General features: G+C 40.7%; 3 long non-coding RNA genes across 3 annotated transcripts; all 3 read left to right on the forward strand.

The window, feature by feature from the left end:
• The first annotated feature begins 3043 nt into the window (after window positions 1–3043).
• LOC117214926 lies at window positions 3044–4202 on the forward strand. Its single transcript, XR_004488970.1, has 2 exons — window positions 3044–3086; window positions 4032–4202. It is a non-coding gene; the product is annotated as an uncharacterized LOC117214926 (long non-coding RNA).
• An 8481-nt stretch (window positions 4203–12683) lies between these two features.
• Window positions 12684–13114, forward strand: LOC117214923. The gene is made up of 2 exons (XR_004488968.1): window positions 12684–12943; window positions 13081–13114. It is a non-coding gene; the product is annotated as an uncharacterized LOC117214923 (long non-coding RNA).
• Window positions 13115–13982: 868 nt separating this feature from the next.
• Window positions 13983–15179, forward strand: LOC117214925. The gene is made up of 2 exons (XR_004488969.1): window positions 13983–14481; window positions 14916–15179. It is a non-coding gene; the product is annotated as an uncharacterized LOC117214925 (long non-coding RNA).
• The last annotated feature ends 2611 nt before the right edge of the window (window positions 15180–17790 follow it).

Raw genomic sequence — 17790 nt, forward strand, 5'->3', positions numbered from 1 at the left:
GCAGATAAAGAACGGCGACGAGCTCACCTGGCCAGATTTTAAGGAACAATTCGCCGCGCACTTCGGTGGCCAAGAAGTAGCAGCCGCGTCGCTAATCAAGGTAGCCGAGGAACTACCGCGGGACGGCGAAACACCAGGAGCGTACGGAAATCGTATCATCACCCTCCTGGGGTCGAAGTGGCGAAATTCAACCAGGGAAGAGGTACTCGCCGCCACCGCCCTCCATCTGCTGGGCTCGCGCGATGAACGTTTTAAACGACTAGCGCTCACGAGTGACATCACGTCGGTGAAACAATTCCAAAGAGAAATGAAGCCCTTCCTATACACGGAGTGGCCAACGCCCCCGCCGTGGAGATCATTAGCGAGCTCCGGAAACAAACGAGGCAGGTCACCCGCCCCCTGGACCAGGTGTGGCCACTGCGGTATTTACGGACATCCGACATTCGAATGCCGCAAGAGGGCGAAGTGGTAACCGAAGGAGGACCCCCGACGCCCGGAGGAAAGCCGACCGGCTGCACCACCAAAAGCGTTGTGCTTTCACTGCCACATGCCGGGACACATCGCGTCTCGCTGTCCATCGCGGCGAGAAGAAAAACATTGCCCCGAGGACGAGCGCCGGGTCGATGCCTGCGTGGTGGAAGCCCCGACGGGTAGACTAAGCCAGCAGGCCACACACGAGGACGTGTAAGTGTCAGGATGGCCGAGTCGGAGACGAAAGGACGCCGGGGCCCCTCTGGAACTTCAGGACAACACCCTAACCTTGCAACCTAGAGCCTAATATAGCCATAACGAAACAATCGCAAGTATCCAAACCGATAGCAATCGTACGTCGATCGGAGGATCGTGTGTACTGAGACACTCGACCGGAGTCTTGTTTCGGTGGCGTCGTTGGGATGACGAGCAGTCTTGCTAGAGAGCTGATCGGTGAAGGAAGTCGAGTGCCTTACGAGCAGGGAGTGGTGCACGTGTGAGTTAGAGCAAGGGAACCTGTCCTCCCGTTGGTCACGGATTCGTTATCAAGCCTGAGGCCCTCGTCGCTAGTGTAACTATCGACAATAAAGGTACCCCACGCGCTACCGGACGATGGAGAACTTCAACGCAGAACCGCTACCTCCCGCGAGCTCTCCCCGGGAGGGCGCCTCGAGCTCGGACTCGGAGATTCAGACTCGACATATATATTATTATATATATTATATATACTATTATATCTATATAATATATGTATTTATATCTATAAATATATGTATAAATATATCTATTTAAAAAAATAAAGTTGACCTTCATATATCGCCAATAATATCGCGTGCGTAAAAAGAAACTAATTACATTTAATTCTTTTTTTACATTTATTTATTTTTTATTATTATTTTTTTCACAACTAATTACATTTAATTATTACATTTACATACATTTAACTATTATTACATACATTTACATACATTTAATTATTATTTTTTTCAAAATTATATCTCGTTTGAAATATTTTTCGACATAATTAATTGTTTCAAAAACACATATTCCAGCCTTCTAAATGATTTATTTTGCGTATTATACGAATTATTCCATCTATAAATAAATTGTTCTCTATACACACAAACACGCACACAGTCTGTTAATTACACGAGTTAATTGTATCATTTTTCTCGATAAGTTGACAGAGCAAGGAAAATGAGCGACGAACCTACCTACAAACTAATCTACTTCAATGCCCGTGGTCGTGCCGAACATATACGGTACATATTTGCATATACTGGCATCGAGTATACCGACGAGAGGATCCCCGAAGAACTCTGGCCTGAATACAAGGATTGTAAGCGTGAAGAATCGATTTTTACTTTCATCGTTCAACTCTCAGGTATCTACCATTTACTCAAACTTTTCTGTATATAAAACTTTCGTTTCACGTGCAGGCTAAACTTACTTAAAGTAAAATTTCATACGGAATAAAGTCGAACTTTTCATTAAGTTTTGCTTCCGTAATATCGTGTTTATCGAATACCAACTTAATTCACTTACGATTCTCGAATTTTTGTGTTGCAATCTTTATTGTTTTCAATGAATCGAAGCATTTCGAATATTTTGAGAAAACCGTAAATAGGTGACTTAAAATAGGAATACAAAAATACTTCTACGTTTCTCGTTAATTTAAAAACTTTTTAGGACTTGTCGGAAAAAAAGGATAAAAAATTGAAATCAGTTCGGAAATGAACAAGAACATAGCTAAAAAGTCGAAAGAACAAAGCAGACATAAAATTCGATCTTCCGTTGCGACATTTCTATCGTAAATAGTATAATAAAAGTTTTACGCAGCATAGTCTTCGATATAATCTTATATGTCGCTTGCAGATAGAGAAACCAAAAATCAACGTAAGTCTGTAAATCAATCCTGTCGGTGTAAAACACAAAATTACGTTCGCAAGAGACATTCGATTTATATTCCTTGCATTTCAATTTTCATTACAAGAACCGTGTACATTTTCTAATATTTTTTCCGTGTCTGGTATTATGCGACGTGAATTTTTTATTCGCAGTTGTAAGTCCACTATCATTGCATAAGGTCTTCCCGCAAAACGATACTGATCGTTCCTCGTACATTCAGTACACCGCATCAGACAGATTCGTTCCTTTCCGTGAGAATTACAAATTTTATACTCGATCTTTTATCCTTGATTTTAAAAACTTTAGGTTCTTCTCAACAGTCAAAAACACGCGATACCCTGTCCATCGTAATCGTAAGAAAAGAAAAAAAAGGAGAAAGAAGACATTTCTGTATTTCTTTACTAGGCCATGTTGATTAAAACCGAAATGATTTCGATTCATCTATTCACAAGAACGCAACGGCCTCGGAAGCTGTGTTGTGATTTCCTATCGATCGTTTCCCTCTACACAGTGTTCATATGAGCCATGTTTGTTCTTAGCAATGCCTTATAAAATGCTGCCTGTGCTGGAGATAGACGGGAAACCGGTAGCGCAGAGTAACGCTGTGGCGCGATACTTGGCGAAGAAGTACGATCTAATGGGAAGGAACGAATGGGATGCGATGATATGCGACGTGCTCGTCGATACTCTTGGAGATTTGAAGCAAGGTGAGTAACTGATGAGATGACTTTGCATTTGTCTCACCACAGAGACAGACGTTCAAGAATTCATTGTGAAAAGACGAGTACAAACAAGATACGTATGTCTTTCCGTTAAGCGAATGTTACAGTTTGTTTGCAAAAGTCAGTTTTTAGATTATAGAATCGTAGATAGAATTTAGAGGATAGAAACTTTTAGTAGTCACTTTTAGTTTAGTAAAGTCTTATCGACAATAAGCAGACTACGTTATGATACAACGATTCCAACTGAAGATTTCTATCGACATCGCGAATTCGATGGTTTCCAAATTTTCTTCTCTGCAATCTCAGACGCTCAACTCGAAAGAATCTTTTAGATCCCCCGACAAACACTCGACTCAGGTTATCTATTATCGTAATCTTCCTACGGGATTTTTTTTAACTGCGTTGCGTTAACGAATAACGGGATAACATCACGTTTCTCTCAACGCCTTTCAACGTTCTACAACTTTTATTCTTTGCAAATCCCTGTCTCTATATGATAAACGCTGGTTATCCGCGGAATTTACGATTTCAATTTCTTTAACGAGATATTTATCATATTACACAATTCCTGTAAATGTATTTGTAATTATATCGCCGAAGAATTGTATTTAATTAAGCTATGAAGTTGTGGAATCGTGAGAAGGATTATTTTTATAGAACTGTCTAATTTCCATTCGACATTGATTCAGGATACACATTACTCTTTTTTACATAATACCAGTTTTGTCATTTTTAATTAACAAATACCTCCAAAGGTTGAAGTTTCTAAAATTATCCATTAAATTCTGACAATAAAATAAAAATCCAAATTCTTCCTAAAAAGCTAGTGATCTTTAGTTAAGAGTTCGATTTTTCACATTTTTCAAGGTAAATTAAAAAAATTGTTTAATAGAGGAGGTACAAAATAAATGTATACAAACCTTTTTTCAGACGACATGGGCGGACTTCGTGTTTGCAGCGGCCCTTGAAAATTTCGAGTATATGTTTGGGGCATCAGCTTTGGATAAATATCCAGCTCTTCGAGCATTGAAGAAAAGAATTCATAGAATACCGGCTATTTCTGATTGGCTGATTAGGCGCCCATACACAAACAGCTAAAAAGCTAAAAACGTGTGGAAAAAAGATGACCAGTACACCAGTATATATATATGTAGCATCGTGGAACAAAGGCCTAAGAGATATCGGGCGAACTATGAATAATGTCGCGAGAAAGTCGAAGCACCGACAGGCCCAACGATGTGTCATCGGTCTTTTCAAGTGCATAGTTTCGTGGAAAAGACCTACGTGACCCTGGCTACGAGCGTCTGCAGAACACGTGTGCGGTGGGCCTAGGAAAAAGGCAATAGAATGCGACAACGGCCAGAGTGTGAGTCGAGAAACAGAGTGTGAGTCGTGGAGCCGAGTGCGAGTTGAGCGGAGACAGAGTTTGCGAGTGGCGTTGCCGAGAGAGTGTTGATTGCGTTTTGGTAAAAGTCGAGTCGCTATCTAGTTATTTAGTTGCGCTGTTTTCTGTACGTTTGGCGTGAATAGTTCGGGTTGAACAACAATCGTCTTTTTCTGTCCGATTAACATCTCTATTGTCCATTCTTTGTAAATATACTATATCACGATATTACATATATGTACGCTGGCATCGCTATGTTGGTAAATGTTCGATGTTATACGTGTCGTAAAATGTAACAGTTCTATTTAAAAAAAAAAATTTCGTGTCTATGAGTACGTTAAATGTTTAACTATAAAAAGTCTCATCTGAGCTGTGCTCCTTTATGGAAGGTATTATTGTGTTTGAAAGAATACAATATATAATAAATGTATGTATGTTGTATAATAAATGTATGTTCTTTCGAAAAAAGTTCGAAAATTATCTTTCTTTTATCCGTACTTAACTTTTTAATAAAATGCACGATTAATTCTTGTGTCTCGTTTAAACAGGTTTTGGTCTATCGTTATTTCGAATTATTTAAACATCGTGTGAATTTACTATTTAATTCTACAATATCATTTACTATATAATTTTACAATATCATTTACTATATAATTTTACAATTATAATTTTACAATATCAATAATTTACAATAAGTGAGGGAAAAATCATTGAATGTTATATCTAGATGTCTATATACTATTTTAAACAATACTTAACTCGAGATACTCGTTTCGTCTCTTCATGATACTTACTGGCAATACCGAGTACAAATATGATGTTCTTTGAAAATAAAAAATGGATTTGAAAACGTTAATGCACGTTTTTTTTTTTATTTATTTGTTGAAATTACAATCAATTCTCGCGTTGAGAATTTTCAGTAATTTTTCTGGCGTGGCGCAGTGACATGGCTGTTTATTTACAATAAGTTAATACCTATTATAGATAGGTATAATTTATAAGTATTATAAGTAAGTGCATATGCTTAATTTGGATAATTAAATGAATCTAACGTTTAGGTCTAGCGGGTAGTGCCTCTTCAGCCTGCGAATCTGGTCCGTCGTATCGAGTAATCCAGTGATTAGGGGGTTTCGGTGTTTGTTGACTCTTTTGCTATATCTGTCGCTATATTTTGCTATTTCCTCTTTGACTGTAGGTATCTTGAGGTCGCGATGGATGGTTTCGTTGGTTACATACCAAGGTGCGTCAATTAGGGATCTTAGCGTTTTCGATTGAAAGCGTTGGAGTATTTCAATGTTGGAGTTACTTGCTGTTCCCCATAGTTGGATTCCGTAGGTCCAGATAGGTTTTATTACGGTCTTGTAGAGGGTAATTTTATTCTGTATGTTTAGTTTGGAGCGTCGGCCCGTGAGCCAATAGAGTTTTTTTAGTTTGTCCTTTAGTTGCTTCGTTTTATCTGAGATGTGTGTCTTCCACGTTAGTCTCCTGTCCAGGGTCATGCCCAGGTATCGGACTGTGTCCCTGCTAGGAACTGTTGCATTGTTGATGGTGACCTGGGGGCAGGTTTGTTTTCGGAGCGTGAAGGTTACATGTGAGGATTTCTTTTCGTTGACTTTGAAGCCCCATTTGTGAAACCACTTTTCCATGCAGTCGAGACTTCGCCGGAGAGTGGATGAGGCTATTACCGGGTCTGCGTGGGTAGCTAATAGCGCTGTGTCGTCTGCAAATGTCGCTATTGTTATATCGTTTGATATAGGTAGGTCAGCAGTATAGATGGAGTACAGTAGGGGTCCGAGGACACTACCTTGGGGTATGCCGGCTTCTATTGGGAATGTTGCGGAAGTGGCGTCTAGGCATTTAACCATGAATTGTCTATTGGTTAGGTAAGATTTTAGGATGGAGTAGTAGGGGTGAGGTAGGATCTTTTTAAGCTTGTATAGTAGCCCTTCATGCCATACTTTGTCGAATGCCTGTTGGATGTCTAGGAAAACCGCTGAGCAATATTTTTTCTTTTCGAGTGTTTGGCTGATCGTATGAGTTAAGCGGTGGATTTGCTCTACTGTAGAATGATGTTTTCGGAAGAAGAATTGGTGATCTGGGAGTGTTTTCAAGTTCTCTAGGATTGGAAGGAGTCGGTTCGTGAGCATCTTCTCGAATAGTTTGGACAGGGTAGGTAAAAGACTGATTGGGCGATAGGAGCTGGTTTCGTATATCGGTTTACCGGGTTTAGGGATGAGGGTAATCAATGAGATTTTCCAGGCCTTAGGATAGTGTTCCAGGCGAAGGATAGCATTAAAAATCGATGTGATGAGTGCTATCCCTTTTGTGGGAAGTTCCTTGATTGCTTTATTGCCTATTAGGTCGTGTCCTGCTGCTTTCTTGGGGTTTAGGCGACTGATTGTTTCTATAGTCTCTGCAGAGGAGAAGGGTTCGATAGGAGGGGACATTTGGAAGGGGGTGTGCAGGTATTCAGTAACGTCCGCGGCGGCTTTGGGGGAATGGGGTTTGAATACTTTTGACAAGTGTTTAGCAAACAGGTCGGCTTTTTCTATAGGGCTTCGTGCCCATCCACCTTGCGGACGGCGGATAGGTGGGATTATTTGTGGGGGGCGTGTGAGTTTCCTGGAGGCCTTCCATAGTGAGTAGTTGGAGTCGGCTGTGGGGGATAAGCTGGCAAGGTATTTATGGAAATAGTCGTTTTTATAGTTTTTTAAGGTTCTGGATAGCTTTCTAGTTGCGTTGTTAAGTTTGCGTTTATCCTCCGGTGTTCTATGGGTTTGCCATACTCTTCTTAGTCTACGTTTTTCTGCTATTTTTTTTAGTATGTATTGGGGATATTCTTGTTTGCTGTTAGATGGCTTTGTCGGTGTGGAGAGGCGGATTGCGTTTATTATGCTCGTGTTTAAGTATTCCGTGGCTGCTTCGATATCTTTCTTTGTTTTTAGTGGGGTGAAGACTGAGGTTGAATGTGTAAAGACTTCTCTGAAGAGCTGCCAGTTGGTGTGTTGGTTGTGAATGTATTCTCGATGATTGCTGTCTTACATGGGAGATATTTACTTCTCTTTCTTCGATACTGTCGGGTAGGGATAAGCCGTAGGGTCTCGCTGTTGTACCGATTAGTAGTTCCAACGGGCTTGACTTAGTCACGCGGTTGGTGGTACAATTCAAGGCCAGTTGTATTTCCCCGATCGCGTCTTGCCAGGACCGCCCGGTGGTTTCTATTGTTGTGAACATGTTTTTTAGCGTACTCATAATACGCTCTACCTGTCCGTTGGCCCTACTAGCTCCGGTCGCAATTAAATGGAGTTTTATGTATTTATCTTGACAAAAGTCTCGAAATTCTTTGCCCGTAAAACATCTTCCCTGATCCGCTATTATCCGGCAGGGACTGCCGAACAATAATATAGCGGACTTAAGCGCTTTAATGGTGTTGATGGAGTCTATCTTACGGGTATGGTGCAAGTATACGAACTTAGTAAAGGCGTCGACCAACACAATGACGTATTCCTTCGAATCGTTTTTATCGCTTAGTTTGCCCGTTATGTCCATATGAACCATATGCCAAGGTATACTGGTCTTAGGTATGGGGTGTAATTCGGCTTGTACTCTACCCGAACTTGCCTTTGAAACTCGACAAGCATGACAGTTCTCTACGAATTTGCGAACATACTTCGCCATTCCTTCGAACCAGTAATACTCATACAGTTTCTCAAGCGTTTTATCCCAACCTAAGTGCATAATGGACTGGTGCACATGGTTAATAACAGACCACCTAAACCCTTTCGGAACGACGGGCAGGCAGAGAGTTCTATCTTTTCTCTGTATTTTACGATGAAGGGTGCCGGACCGTAACTCATACGTATTCGCGACGTCTTCCGCGAGCTCTTCGTTCTGTAATTTATCGACGATCTCGGAAATTTGTGGGTCGCGACGTTGTTCCGCTAGTAGCCAATCGTCGGAGATTTCGGTTAGGTTAATTTCTTTCTCTACAATTTTGCTGAACGTACTGCGATCCAAGTCTACGGGATTTCGCGAAAAGAAATCTACGTGGGCCATTCGTTTACCTTCCCGGTACATAATGTCAAAGGTAAAAGTTTGCAGGTAAGCCCACCATCTGTAAACCCTGTCGTTCAAGTGTACCTTATTACTGGATGCTTTCAGGGAGTTGCAATCGGTGACAACGAGAAATTCTCGTCCGTGTAAGTAATGACGGAAGTGCTTGACGGCGTTTACAACTGCTAACGTTTCCAATTCGTAGGAATGATACCTAGATTCCGCAGGGCTAGTTCTTTTGCTGTAATACTCCACTATTCGATTTTTACCTTCGACCCTGTGCATTAAAATGGCTCCATATCCTTCCGAGCTAGCGTCCGTATGTAGTTCTATGGGGTAATTGGGGTCAAATATCATTAGCACCGGCGCGTCAGTCAGGACGGAAATTACCTTTTATCTTATCTGTTCGTGCCTATCCGTCCAAGGTATATTCTTGTTACTCGAGGTAAGTGCGTACAGGGGTTTCATTACTTGTGAAAATTTGGGAATGAAGTTTCGGAAATAAGAGGCCAAACCTATGAATTGCCTAAGTTGTGTGACGGTCGACGGTGCAGGTAAAGAACTCAAGGCTTGTATTTTACCCGGGTTTGGACGGACTTCTCCGTTACGAATTACATATCCCAAGTAGAGTACCGATGTCTTTAAAAAGGAGCATTTTGAAAAGTTAAAGGAGAATCCGGCTTTCACGAGGGTATCTAATACGGTGCTCAACCTTTCTAGGGCTTGATCTACTGAGTCGGCAATAATTAGGACGTCGTCCAAGTAAACAACAACGAACGAATACGCGAGGTCGCCTAAGGCGTTGAGAATGGCCCTCTGGAAAACGGATGGTGCATTTTTCAATCCGAACGGCATAGTCACGTACTCGTATTGCCCGTCGGGTGTAACGAACGCCGTATATTCCGTCGAATTGGGATGAATGGGGATTTGGTGGAATCCGCTGGCCATGTCCAGGCTAATGAAGTATCTCGCCTTCTGCAATCTCGCGATTTGATCCGCGATGAGGGGTAGGGGATACCGGTCCGCGACCGTATTTTTATTTAATGCCCGCAAATCTACGCACAGTCTATCTGAGCCGTCTTTCTTCTTTACAAGTAAGATAGGGCTCGCGAACGGTGAGTTGCTCGGCCTCACGATTTTTGCTCTAATTAACTCGTCTATTCTCTCACGCACTATCCTACGCTCTTCTTCGCTAAGTCGGTAGGGACTTCTTTGCACGGTAACATTAGGATCGATTAACCGTATTTCTAACTGGCCCGTGCTTACGCGAGTACGTGGGAAGCCCGTAATGAATGAATCTTTGAATTTCTTGAGGACAGAAATTAACCGACTTTTATCATTACCAACCACGTCAGTGTCAACCGCATTGATATTGATCTCGTCCTCGGAGGTTTTACTACAGGCATTAATAGTCTTCGTTTTACAAATATCGACGCTATTCCGTGTAATAGTTACATCAAAACCCTGGCTTAAGATCTCGCGGCCAATCATGATATCATAATGCAAGTGACTATCGGCCAGAACGTGGAAGGTTATCTCCAATGTAAAACAGTTAATGCGTACCGTAGATAAGATCTGGGATGTACTCTTAACGCAGGTGTTTCCTATTCCTCGCATAACTACTATATCTGTCGTTCTCCTACCGGAGAATTTCGGAGCGACAGATTCTCTAATTAATGAGCACTCGGCTCCGGAATCGAAGTAAAATGGGAACGACTCACCCAGATGACTTAAACTACCGGCTGGGGACTCCACCACGCAGGTGTAACGTCAATTCATATCAGAGACCAGGCCATACACCACGGACAGGATGGCACCCAGATACCTGCATATCCCTGGCGCGCACCCTCAATAGTCTTAAGTGCCTACCAGGGGCACTTGGCATTTTTATAGTTAAGGTCGTTCGGACCAAGCGAGTATTTCCTGTCGTAAATTCCGTCCCTTGTCCTTAGATACCCCCACCCCTAGCTTTCCTCAGACACAGTATCGTCAGTAAGACTTCACTTATTCTGTATCCTTAGAATAGTCAATATATCTATGTCGGTCTCTACTCTTATAAGTCGCGTACTTAATGTATCGTTGTAACTAAGTCTGACATAACGTGGTTGGAGTGAATTGTGATTTATGTTAATTCAGTGCGTGTTACATTGTGATTGCTGAATTCATAATAAAGGTTGATTAAAACCAAGTTGATAGTTGTGTTACGACTCAACTATATTTTATTTTCACCAACCAACCCAAAAATTACGTGACACAGGAGTTGACTTTACGCTCATCCTTGGGGCCTGGTCTACCGTCCCGTCGTGCCGGGCAGTTAGATGTGATATGACCTTCCGCATGACACCTGTAGCAAACCGCCTTGGACGGTGCGGCCGGTCGGCTTCCTTCCTGGCGTCGTGCATCCCTCTGCTGTTCGTTCTGCATCCTCTTGCGGCAGTCCTTTATTCTGTGTCCGAGAGTACCAGTAATGACACCTCGTCTGGTGGCACGATAACTTGCGTCGCTTAGCTTCGGGTTCCGCCGGTGCATCTCTCGGCGAAAATGTCGACTCTTCTTCGTAACAAAAGGGTCGCATTTCGCTCAGAAATTGGTCTTCCGTTCTGATATCACTCGTGAGGGCCAATCGTTTAAGACGTTGGTCGTGTGGAATTAATATGTAGAGAGTGACAGCGTTAAGTATTTCGTCTAGCGTAGAATGTTGCCACCGCGTCTGCAGGAGGGAACGGACACGGCCGGCAAACGCCCCCGTGGATTCGCCCGTTCCCCGCGATTCCCTGGATACCTTGATTAACGATGAGGACGTCGTCTCTCGGCCACCGAACTGTATAAGGAATCGTTCCTTAACTTTAGACCAAGTAACTTCTCCGTCTCCCGTCATTCGTGCCAGCCAATGTGCTGCAGAACCCTGTAGAGAGTCACTTAAGGCAGAGTATAGCGCGTCATCTCGCAGGGGGTTGTTCTGCATGGCCCTACTAACAGCCGCGCACCACGCGGCTGGGTCGGCGCCTGCGACTTCTGGGTTAAAATGTGGTAATTTGGTGATTCCCGTATTTGGTCGTTGCATTAGCGTATGAATTAGGTTGTTCATGACAGCGACCTGCCCTTCCAGCGCTCGCAACCGTTCTGATCCCACTTCTGATGTCGGATCGTCACTGGGAATGGGGTTGTGGGCGTCAAATGAATCTTCTCGAGGATTAGCCATTCATACGGTACACACAGGCGTAGTTTATTGCAATGATAGAATTATTACAGTCTTGACAATTGATCACGGCAGTTCGGCACTCGCGACACTAGTGACGATGCTCTCGGGCTCAATAACGAATCCGCGGCCAACGGGATGACAACAGAACGTACTCACAAAGTCTAAGTCTGAAAATAATCACTGATCGCGAAGGCGTTACTCTTTAATCGATGAGATCGCGAGCGAGAATGCCTTTCCCGTCCCGATGATGCCACAGAGGAAAACTATAACGGGGTGTGTCTAAGGATACAAGATCATCGGATTCGTCGAGAAAAGCCTTCGTGCAGAAAGTAAGGGAAATTGACGTTGCTGCTAATTGGTCAATCTCCATATCGGTGGTTAGAAAAAGATGCTAGCCGCCCTCGAGGGAAAGTTGCTAGTGGGAGACGCCGCTCGTTGAAAAATATGTCTCCCTATCTTCCCGTAGTTGGGACAGAGACTGTTTGTCTGTTTGAAGGACTTTAGTTAACTAAACCTTAAGATTTATAACGGGCCCTCGGGCTAGCCGAACATGTACTGCGGAGACGCATCGACATCTGGCAATCATCTTAGTCGAAGAATAGGGTCTGCGCGTGGCGAGCCACGGGACAGAAACCGTTGGAATGTTTACTGTCGCGTGTCGCCACGAATATTTCTTTTAAGGAGAGCTATAAAATTACTCCATACCTTTGTTAGACAAAGCGTTCATCCTGTGACCGCGGCTACGTTCGGCAACTGACTGTCGCCTCGAGCCCAAGCTCATTATCACGACTCTCGAACAATTACAATCGGGTTGAATAACTACAATTGTTCAATTACAGCTATAGTAGATTCTAGGTTACAATGTTGCCGAATTATCCAAAATTCCAAAGGCTCCGGTGTTCTTTCATCTCCGAAATATATATATAAATTATATTTAAGAAGTTTGGGATAGTTTAAAGATGAAATAAATTGCTTTTTAAGTTTAATCTCTTACTTTCGACGAAATCAAGTTTCTCTGGAATTTGGTGGAGTTTAAGATTTGATATCGGTGTCGTAGGAGTTATGTGACACTTTAAGGTGGAATAAATCTAGCGAGGAGTTTAAGGTGCGGCAAAGGAGCGTGGAATGTTGCAATAGAAATTTATTGCAGTGTTAGTGCATTGGTAGATTGATCAAATTTACGTGTAGCGTGGGTAACCAATGGTAAATATTTTGCAATGTGTATAATTTCTCAGTAATCTGAGGTTTATAAAATCTATTGACAACTAATGGAAATTGTTGATTTAACAGATCAATTTTAAATTCCTCGTTAATCTAAATTTTTTTAATCCTATTTACAGCTAAACCTTACGACGAAAAATTAACGAAGTGGAATAAAAATGGCATTGTGATTCTTCTCGTCGTGTATTGGTGTCACATCAAATTTAAGAGACAGTTTTACTTGCGGATGCTGTGTGTTACGTTGGTGAAGTCGACGAAAGTGTAAAATAGGAGCTCGTCCGAAATACACTAACGCGGAAGGTTAAATTTAACGCAAAAGGCTGAGAAATTAATCTAGAACTCGAAGTTTCATTGGTACGACGCACTTGAAACGCATTCAAAGAGGTCGGCGACCTCGAAAGTGGATGAACGCAACTGTTTCGTGGGAATTTCTTATTGTGGCTTATTTGGACGAAGTTGCTTTAAAATCAGCGCTGGATTCGTCTGTTTTTTGCCCGGAAATCATAAAATGTTTAGGCCAGGCGACTCCATGTACAGAAAATGTTATGTCCACTTTTTACGTCCGTAGAATTCAACTCTTTACTACTATGCACTTCTTCTCCAAAAAAATATCGCGTTTCAATATTAAAAAAAGTTTCAATAATATACTATCCATTAGAAGAATGATAACATGATAACCTTACAAATTATTAGTATTAACAAATTCTTATTGTCGTATAGAAATGCCAACTATTGCTTCGGTAAAACAAACAAAGGAATTTTACAGATAAATTTTACAAATTACAAGTCATCTTATAACGCAAAATACGACGTGTAAAATTGTCTCAATTTATTAATAGTATTAATAAATTATTATGATAAAAGATGCAGGAATCTTAGCCTCATGAGAAATTAGAGATGAAAATGAGTGGGAAAAGATTAATCACTGGTCCTCCTAAAAAGATGCAGTCCCATGGATGGATGGTTGTGCGAGTATTAAAGCAGCGCAAAACCGTCCCCGAATTCTCATCCCGAACGTCGTACGACCAAAGACAAAAACAACTCACTCGAGGGCATTGCGGAGAGACATTCATCGAGGACACAATAGTATTATTCTAGGAAGTGCTAGTTCTTCCTAGATTCCGGTTACAATGTTCTTAACGCGTGGAAATTAGTCTTGACCAGGAAACATCTATAACGGCATGTATTTTCTGCCGTGATTGTAAATCTGTTTGGAACATGCGGTTTGTCCGTTAATCTAGGCGCTGTTGTTCAATTGAGTCAATATTATTTGTTGGTAGATTAGTGTGTGCAAGAGCGCTCTATTCATTATTGACCAATTCGAGCACGTATTGGTAAATTTCACACCGGCAATTACGGTGAAATCGTTCGTGGTCGCTGGAAATTAGCAGTATCGTTTGCGGTCGTGAGCTGATTGACACTGCGTGAGCGGGGAATTATGTGAAGCAGCTTTGCTTTGTCGTTTCATGCATTTAATAGGTTTACGGCGGTGGACAGAGTTTGTAAAAAATGAAGACAAGGTAGAAAAAGATTATTTTTCATTTTTTACTATTAGATTATTTTCAAAGTGATCTTTTCAGTGAAATATGATTGACAAAAAATAAGATCTATAATTGAATCATTATAGAAAATAGAATAATATTGATAATAAAGAAATAAAAATCAATTATAGAATAACATATAATAATAATAATAATAATAATAACAATAATGTGGATAGACTTTATGTTTACTTTTATATGTATAATGATACTGTTTGATCCTTGAATTAAAGTTAAGATTAACGTTGCGATTATGATTATCCTTTGTCTGACTAAATATATTTGAAGTATCAATTACAGTAGAATTTTTGAAAGATTCTTGGCTGTTAAACAAAAAACTGGTTCCTTTATATTTCGCTCAATTATCATAAAATCGTGAAACTGACTTTCACTTCAAATTTTGTCTGTTTCAGGAGTAACAAGTACCTGCAAAAATCATCCATCAGCCGGATATGTGCTGTCGGAGGGTTTTCATTAGCATTCCCGTCTTTCTAACTGGTAAGAACCAATTCCTTCAATTCTGTCAACTTTAACCTTTTGAAAGATACTAGTACATAAGTTATACGTTTAATTTTTCTTGAATTCAGGCATGAATCTAAAAGATACTGTGAACTATCTCTGAGTGTATGAAATCAGTTTAGAAATCCAATGGAAATAAAGTTAATTTTAACGCCGAATAGTCATTATTTTTCTTAGAAAAATAAAAAATGATCGTCCTTTAGGGAAGTTTTAACAGATTAATTTATAAAGAGCTGAAACAGAATATTCATGTCATGCATGAATACGGCTGGTGGATGGATCGAGATCTAATCTAAAGTTTATGTTGTGTCATGCTAGTTTACACAGCTATCATTCGCTCGATCGATCGTTAAGCTGTTGAACTCGATTCAAGACGGACATTTTGACTCTGTTCAGAAGAAAACTGCGTTTTAATAAATTTGACGGAATAGAAATTATGATAGACTACAATGTTTTTTTAATTATATCATAAAATTTATTTATTTTTTTTTTAATGTCATGTTAGAAACTTCAAATACTGTCCAAAACTTCGAACGTAATCGTTTTAGAAATTTGTAAATTACTTAACGACCAAAAATATTGAATTCTCTATTGTCTGAAGATAGATTCTCTATAATTTAAGTAATTTATTCGTCGAGAATTGATATATAAAGACTTAAATAATAAATTAATTGAAAAATAATTTGCGACTAGTATTGAAAATTTCAATGAAAAGCATATGTATATAGTTTACGCTTCGAGAATTATATGTATTGAGAATATGTATTTGCGCTGATTCTTTGTCCCGCTTGTTATCGCATACGTGTTATAATGATCCTCTAACAATGCTTTCAGGTATGATATTGTATACATTCATCCAGTTTCATTCGACGCCGGTGTCACGTAAAATGGATACTTGGGTTGCGAGAGAAAAGAAAGCTGAGTCGTAGCCCAACTATTAATTCTCTTTTATCGAACTTTATTATAATTTTGGCACTTACAGTAGAATAACGTTGAACAGAGAAAGGGGTGTTGTACAAGAACAGCAACTAGAACGAGAACTCCCCGGGCTGGGTGAAGTCTCGGCTTATATACACCCTGGCTTGGGGATGTTGGGGAGTTTGGTGTGGATTCCAAGGAGTCCGAAAGTCGGGGTTGGGGCCTTATCTCTGATGGGGACTAAGATGCGTCGCGGCGTTGGCGTCCGACAGTCGGGAGTCGATGTCTTTTCTCTGAGAGGTAATTGGTGTCACACCGGCAATCGTTACGTCGGTTTTCATAGGCCTTGGCATCGTGTTTTGTGGATGCGCAATGGTCCATAACGTCTTCGTGTGGCAGAGGGTAAGAACATATCGCTATTAAAAAAGAAAACGAACACGTTCAAACACGTCTAAATCATCTTTTATGTGTATTTTACCCGGAAATCATTTTATCGTGAAATTTTGTTTTTCAGAGTTACCATAATTTATCTGGTAGAGTTCATAAAAATTTTTCTGAAATCAATTGCAAGCTTTTAGGAAACCAGGATTTTTCACATTTTTAAGAAGCGTTATAATTATATTGCTGATCTTTATACGTTCGTGCGAAATTGAAAAGTACGCAAATGGCGCAAAATGCATAAAATGCGCTAAAATATACGTATATAAGAAAACAAATCTCGATTAAAATTTTATTTCTTTGATTATGTTCGTAAAACTACAAACTTGTATAAAAATACGCATTCTAGTTATAAGTGTTAAAATATTCGATCTAGTCCTTATCACATTCATGAAAACCTCCATTTAACCATTCGTTGTATCAACAAACATTCATATGCAAAACTTACCACCTACCACATCCTCCGCGTATTAATATAATCCCCTTTTATAAATTATACACTTTAGAATGGACTGGTTGGGTCAGAGTCATATAAGCTTACAAGTTCTCGAGGAGTTCTACCGAAGTTACATTTACGTTTGCATAATTTCACCGAAAAAGATACTCTGTAGAATGACAGGTTCGTTTGTTTATGTGATCCGCGATCGCAACTATTTCAAGGGGATTTTATAAATAACCATACACACGATATTCAGTGTATTTTCGTATTCTCGTTTATTTTTAGGAGATTTGTAAAACTGTTGAACAAAATAATTGAGTAACGATTATATTTGCTGAGAAAAAGTCTTTTTCTCTGTACCCCTCCTTCTACTTCAAGCATGTAGTATTGACAATAAGATTGACAATGGCTGAAAGTAATCCAAAAGAGTTTTCACCATGGTTATCGGTAACGAAAAAGATTTGAATCATCTTTAATACTTATTCGTAACTAGAATCATTTCAACTAAAATGTAAATTCTTATATTATAACTTTTTTAATTTGTTATGGCCCCTGACTACAACCTAACCTATCATTCTTATTTCGTAGGAGAAGACGAATGCCGTGAAGGCGTTAGCGCGCGAACAGTGCGAAGCGGCGGTACAGCTGCAGCGTCAGCAGCAGCTGCAACAGCACCAGAACCAGCCCCAGCTACAACAGCAACAACAACTACATGGCCCGTTAACCATCCACCATGCTGGCTGCCCAACGAAAGTCGGGCCCGTGACGAACCAACTAAATACCAGCCACGCAATGCACGGCCGAGCTGCACAGTACCAACACTATCATCAGCATCATCATCATCGACACGTGTCAATGTCCCCACCGCCCTTGTTGCTCTCATCGCCAGCTCCGATCGCGGCGACGCACAATCATCAGAACGTGAGCGGACACAGAAACGTGGTTACGCCACCGGATACATCAGCAGATAGATC

This window comes from Bombus bifarius, unplaced genomic scaffold (genome assembly GCF_011952205.1).
Source record: "Bombus bifarius isolate JDL3187 unplaced genomic scaffold, Bbif_JDL3187 scf7180000009273_frag, whole genome shotgun sequence".
NCBI classification, from domain to species: domain Eukaryota; kingdom Metazoa; phylum Arthropoda; class Insecta; order Hymenoptera; family Apidae; genus Bombus; species Bombus bifarius.